We start from the raw sequence: 6,656 nt of genomic DNA on the forward strand, positions 1-6,656 counted from the left end.
TTTATAGTAGAAAGAGAATGAGGTGCACCCTAGTTCTGTCGAAAGGATGTGATTGGCTTGTTTGAATGATTCGTAGGTTGGCATATTAATCAAGGTTCTTCAGAGAAACAGAACCAATAGGATGTGTATATTCGTAGACGTATATGAGAGGATCTTTACTATGGGAATTGGGCCGCATGATTATAGAGGCTGAGAAAGCCCACAATATGCCATCTGCAAGCTGGAGAACCAGGAAAGCCAGTGGCATAATTCAGTCTGAGCCCAAAGGCCTGAGAACCAGGGGAGCCAACGCTGTAACTCCCAGTCAGAAGCTGAAGGCCTGAGAAGGGATTGGGGGGTGGGGGTGCTGGTATAAGTCCCGGAGTCCCAAAGTCAGAGAACCAGGAGCTCTGATGTCTTAGGACAGGATAAGATGGATGTACCAGCTCAAAGACAGAAAGCAAGAATTTACCCTTCATCTGTTTTTTTGCTCTATCCAGGCCCTCAAGGGACTGAATGATGCCCACCGACATTGGCGAGGGCAGATCTTCTTTCCCTGGTCTACTGACTGTAATGTTAATCTCTTCTGGAAACAGCTTCACAGACACAGCCAGAAGTGATGTTTGCCCAGCTATCTGGGGATGCCTTCACCCAAAATCAGTCTTCACAGCAGGAAATTAGGCAGTTGACTTGCACTCTAAGACTCAGAGCAGGATTTCCTCACTATTGACTGCACATCAGAATCACCTGGGAAGCATTGACAAGCGATTGATTCTCAGGCCCACACCGGATAGATTAAGGTAGAATCTCTGGAAATGAAGTCCTGCTGTATTTTAAAGTCTTCCCAGGGTTCTCCCAGAACTGCCAGCAGCTGTAGCAAGAGCTCTAGTACCTGAAGACAGAGCTGAAACTGAAGAAGTCTGGAGTGCAGGACACCGCCCAGGCCCAGGGTGCCCCAGGGGAAGAGGCCTCGAGCAGAGTCAAGAAATTCACATTGAGGGCGGGGTTACTGGTGCCCAGCTACTCTCCTACCACAATCTATTAGTTTCTTAGGGCTGTGTAACAAAGTGCAGTGGACCACTGTATCTGAGGTTTTGCTTTCCACAGTTTCAGTCACCTGCTGTGAACTGCAGTCTGAATTTTATCATCTCACATCATCACGAGAAGGGTGAGTACAGTACAAAAAGATATTTAGAGAGAGACCACAGTCATATAATTTTTATTGCAGTATATTATTACAATTTTTCTATCTCGTTGTTAATCTCTTTCTATGCCTAATTTATAAATTAAACTTGATGATAGGTATGTATGTATAGGAAATAACATAGTATATATAGGGTTTGGTACTATCTGCTGCTTCAGGCATCCACTGAGGGTCTTGAAACATACCCCCAGTAGATGAAGAAGGACTATTGTACCACAAACTGGGTTGCTTAAACAACAGAAATTATTGACTCCCATGTGGAGGCCAGAAGTCCTAAATAAAATTGTTGTCAGAATTGTTTTTTCTGAAGGCTGTGAGAAAAGAATCTGCTCCAGGCCTCTTGCCAAGCATCTGCTGATTTTCCAGCAATATTTAGCGTTCATTGTTTTGTACCTTTCTGCCTTCATCTTCACATGGCATTCTCCCTGTGTGTGTTTGTCTCCAAATTTCCCCTTTTTGTAAGGACACTCATCACATTGAATAAAGGGTCCAATGTACATTAGTGTGACCTCATTTTAACTACAACTATAACAACCCAATTTCTGAATAATGTCACATTCCAAGATACTGGGAGTTAGGACTTCAACATATGTATTTTGGGAGTACACATAATTCAACCCATAATTCACAAACATAAAACTAGGCCAAACATATGGTGTGACTTTTCAGTCCTAGCCCAGGACTGAGATCCTTGAGAGAGTGGAAGTGCATGAGCTGAGCTCTGGCTCTTAGGTAGGACACTCTGCAGGATAGGAAGGTGGAAGTGGAGCCAAGTAGAGCACTGTGGTCTCCCTGAACTAAGGAGCCAGAGATGGGCTGCTGAAGCTGCTGGAATTCGCAAGGCAGAGTACAGGAAAGGAGAATCTACAGGGTTGGCTGGGAGAAGGGGACAAAAATCTACTTGGAAGTTTCCTGCAGGTCCTTGCCCAAAAGTAGGGCTGATGTGCACAGGGCTAAACTCTATGAGGCCTAACAGAAGGTGGCCTTTGCAGATCTGAGAGCTGAAAGGAGACACCAGAGAGCCCAGTGCTGGGAACACAGGTGTGCTGATTTAGCCGGTGTGTTGAGCAGGAAGAGCACCTCTGACAGTCTATTGAGATCTAAGAAAGTCCACAACTTAGAAGTAAGGGCCATCCCCTTGGACTAAAGACAAAAGTGAAATACATTCACACTAACAAAAATAAATAAACAAAGTCTGATCAAAAGAATTGATTCATGACTTAACTGCCTGCCACAACAACACATACCACTAATTGAAGGAAGACAGCCAATCCAGACTCACTATAATGTATTATCCACAACATCCAGCTTATTAGGAAAAATTACTGGATATGCAAACAAGTAGGCAAAAGTGATCCATAACCAACAGAAAAAAGCGTCAGGCCAGGAATGGTGGCTCACACCTATAATTTTAGCACTTTGGGAGGCTTAGGCTGGTGAATCACTTGAGGTCTGTAATTTGAGACCAGCTTGGCCAACATGGTGAGACTCTGTCTTTACTAAAAAATACAAAAAAAAGTTAGGCTAGCATGCTAGTGTATGCCTGTAGTCCCAGCTACTCAGGAGGCTGAAGTTGGAGGACTGCTTGAGCCTGGGAGGTGGAGGTTGCAGTAAGCTGAGATCACACCACTGCATTCCAGCCTAGGTGACCGAGTGAGACTTCATCTAAAAAAAAATAATAAAGAGAGTCAATAAGCCTTGGCTCCTACAACACATTGCACAAAATTATTGCAAAATATTGTAAAATATATCAGGATGCAAATGTAAAAGTTAAAATTATAAAATATCTGGAAGAAAAGGCAGGAGAATAGCTTCATGACCTTGGGGTTAGACAAGAATTTCTTATAAAGGACACAAGAAGCACTAACTATAAAAGAGAAAAAGTATTAAATTGGACTTTATCAATGTTAAAACCTGCATATCAAAAGACAGCATTCAGAAAACAGAACTGCAAGTCACAGATTGGAATCAAGTATTTTCATTTCATATATCTGACTTTTATGACTAGGATGTATGAAGAACTTCTATAAGTCAATGAGAATAAGACAAATACCTCAAATGTTTTTTAAAAAATAAAGCAAAGGCATCTTCTTTACAAGAATTTGTACAATGGCCAATAGGCACATGAAAGGACCAATTAAAACAATAGAACAAATTCACTTGTATTGGAAGTGATTAACATTTTAAAAGAGATTGAAAAAAATATTGGCAAGAATACGAAACAAATATAACCCTTATACCTCATGCATAGGAAGGTAAACTAGTGCAATCCCCCTGTTTCTTACACAAACATCCCCATACCTAGGTATTTACCTAAGACAAATGAAAAATTACATTTCCATTAATAGGAGTGATATGGTTTGGATTTGTTCAATAGGAGTGACATGGTTTGGATTTGTGTCCCTACCCAAATCTCATGTGAAATTGTGATCCTCAGTATTAGAGGAGGGGCCTGGTGGGAGGTAATTGGATCAGGGGGCAGATTTCCCCCCTTGCTGTTCTTGTGATAGTGAGTGAGTTCTCATGAGATCTGGTTGTTTAAAAGTATGTAGCACCTCCCCCTGCTCTCTCTCCCTCCTGTTCTGGCCATATGAGACATGCCTTCTTCCTCTTTGCCTTCCACCATGATTGCAAGTTTCCTGAAGCCATCATGCTTCCTATATACCTTGCAGAACCTGAGCCCATTAAAACTCTTTTCTTTATAAATTACCCAGTCTCAGGTAGTTCTTTATAGAAATGCAAGAACTAACTAAAACAAAGAGAATGGATAAATAAATCATGGAGTATTTACACAATGCACAATAGAAAATTAAAAATAGAGTGAACTGTGTTCTACTTACAACATGGATGAAATTCAACATTGTATTTTATTGTATTTCAAAAAGATTACCTTATGTGTGATTCAATTTATAGGGAGTTTAAGAATAGTCAAAATTAACATGTGATAGCAACCAAGGTGGTGGTGGGGAATTGAGGCACAAGGGAGGGGAAGGAGGCACAGGGGAAATTTCTAAAGTGGTAAACATGGTCTAATCTGGATTAGGTTGTTGGTTTCACAGGTGTAACCTGTCAAAAGTCATCAAATTGTATACTTACAAATCTGTGACTTTTATGGTGTGTTTATTGGATTTTGATAAAAACATTTCATAATTGAAAAAATTAAAAAGAAGAGAAAAGAGAGGCCACTATGGCAAAAAGCACAGTAAAAAAAAATTGTACCTATCCTCCACTTGGACTGGCTCGTTTGTTATTGATTTAGTTTGCCAGAGGTGGGTGGGTGGGTTCCAGGGCAGAACACGGTGGGATTCTGAGCAGTTTGTTGTAGGCTATGGGAGCTATGGTTACCCACTGGAATTCTGTTGGGGGCTTCAGTGCCACACAGGCATTGTGAACCACTATGGAGCCTGGCTTTCAGCTGATCCTGGGGAAGTCACAAAAAGTGGTAGCAGAGCTGCTTCCAGATGACATGAGGCTAGGCATTGACTACAGTAGTCTCCAGTGGAAGTCAGTGGTGTGTATATTTGTTATTGGCTTTTTGGTGGGTCTCTCTTATTTGTTCAGATTTATGCATTAGGCTAGAAGCTGACTTTTGGGAAAGAAAATGCAGGTTGTGCAAATACTGGCTGCACCAGTTCTGATGAAGCATCCATTTCTTGGCATACTTGGCATACTGATCAAAAGGAATATTTAGATATTGAGTAATTTTTAGAAGATACCAGCCTAGAAAAGGAATCATAAAAGATACAAAGTCTCGTGGACGCATATGTAAAGTTGAAGAGACCAACTCCGTCCTGAAGGAGGAAGTAATTTCTTTTGTAAAAGAAGTAAATGAGGAGAGATCTAAACCCTTAAGCCTAGAAGGGATGATGACTGAAATAGTAAGAATGATTCATTTACCAGAAGATGATGTAGGAACCATCACATCGCAAGATTTTCCAAGCACTGCCGTGGCTGGGGCTCCCTTTTGTCATTCTCCAGGGGTCTGAAAATAGAACCCTTTTCTTCTATTCAGACTGTGTCTGTTCTCTACCTCCCACTCCAATATGAGGTTCATTCTTGTCTGTGCTTCTAAAAAGCACTGAAGAACCCTCCTCCATAGGCTGGAGTTTTTTTGTTCAACGTCACCTTTCAAAAACAAATCTGAGTTTCTTCAAGGCTAATTCAAATTTCAAATGAACCGACTGTTGGACTTCCAGAAATTTTGGACTTAAAAAAAAATGGTCTGTCTTCAAAAGGAATTTTAATCTCATTCATTATCATCTTAAGAACTGAAGACACTTGATAAACCAATTTCAAAATAAAAGCTTGATGAAACTTAGTTCTCAGAATAGTGCTTTGTAAATATTATTTTTATATAAACTTTATGTGACATTTCTATTTCTTATATACATATTATGTTTTATTTAATATGTACTATTTAGCAAAAAGACACATTGGAAATTCAAAGGCAATTTTGCTTTGTCCAGACCTATATTCATGATAGTTATAAATCAAATAAAAAGTAAGAAAATACTTTTGTTCTTAATAAATATTGCTTTGTTAAAAGAAAAAATTAAATGAACATATCACATATAACTGTGGGGTGCAGCTAAAGTGATATAAAGGAAAATTTATAGCATTTAATTAAATGTTTCTGTTCAACAAGAATAATACAAATGTTTATATTACATAAGAATAAAGGCTAAAAAGGAAAAAAAAAGTTTATTCTTCTTTGCAGCAACTTTTAACAATCCCAGTTCCTAGGCTACACCCTGGAACATTTAAATCAGAACCTCAAGGTATGAGACTAGGCACCTGTAATGTGAAGCTCTCTAGGTGATGGTCATGTGTGGTGAGACTGAGCAATTGCAACAAAAGCCAAAATTGACAAATGGGATCTAATTAAACTAAAGAGCTTCTGCTGAATGTTATGGTACACAGAGCATTATAACATATGTAATTTCACTGGTAAACATGGGTTTACCAATAAAATTATAATAAACAATAATAAACTAATATTACGGCTACTTTGTCTTAATTATCTTAAAATAGACCACTCCAACTACAAAATAATTTTCCCATATAAATAGAATACACAAAAAGAATTGTCAACAAAAGCATACTCCCAAATAAATTGACAAACAAGGTGATGGTGTGATACAATAGAAAGAAGATTAAAGTTTTAATCAGGAGATCCATTTATGGATCTATTAATAAATTAGAAAAGATTAAAAAATTTTTCTCTTTAGCTATGGTATTATTATTGTCATTAGTTTTCTTATTTCTAAAACATGAGACTGAATCAAAATGATTTCCAAGATCCTTTATAGCTCTCAAATTCTTTAATTTTAGAATGTGTAGAAAATTTTAGAGCTAAAAGGATTAAGATTGAATTTTGATGTATTAGGCATTGCACCTTATAATATACTGAAATGCAAAGAACAATAACTCATCTCCTAACAGAGGCATCTTTAAATATTTTCTATCTCTTTAT

At 38.6% G+C, this 6,656-nt stretch overlaps 1 long non-coding RNA gene across 1 annotated transcript in view; it reads left to right on the plus strand.

Annotated features, from left to right (window-relative positions):
- Positions 1 to 530: 530 nt before the first annotated feature.
- Positions 531 to 6,656, plus strand: part of LOC131380992 (uncharacterized) — a 150,097-nt gene continuing 143,971 nt past the window's right edge. The window contains exons 1-2 of the long non-coding RNA XR_009209364.1: positions 531 to 779; positions 1,087 to 1,147. This is a non-coding gene — a long non-coding RNA (uncharacterized LOC131380992). The remainder of the gene's footprint in view (positions 780 to 1,086; positions 1,148 to 6,656) is intronic.

Source organism: Hylobates moloch, unplaced genomic scaffold, assembly GCF_009828535.3.
Source record: "Hylobates moloch isolate HMO894 unplaced genomic scaffold, HMol_V3 SCAFFOLD_13, whole genome shotgun sequence".
Taxonomy (NCBI): Eukaryota; Metazoa; Chordata; class Mammalia; order Primates; family Hylobatidae; genus Hylobates; species Hylobates moloch.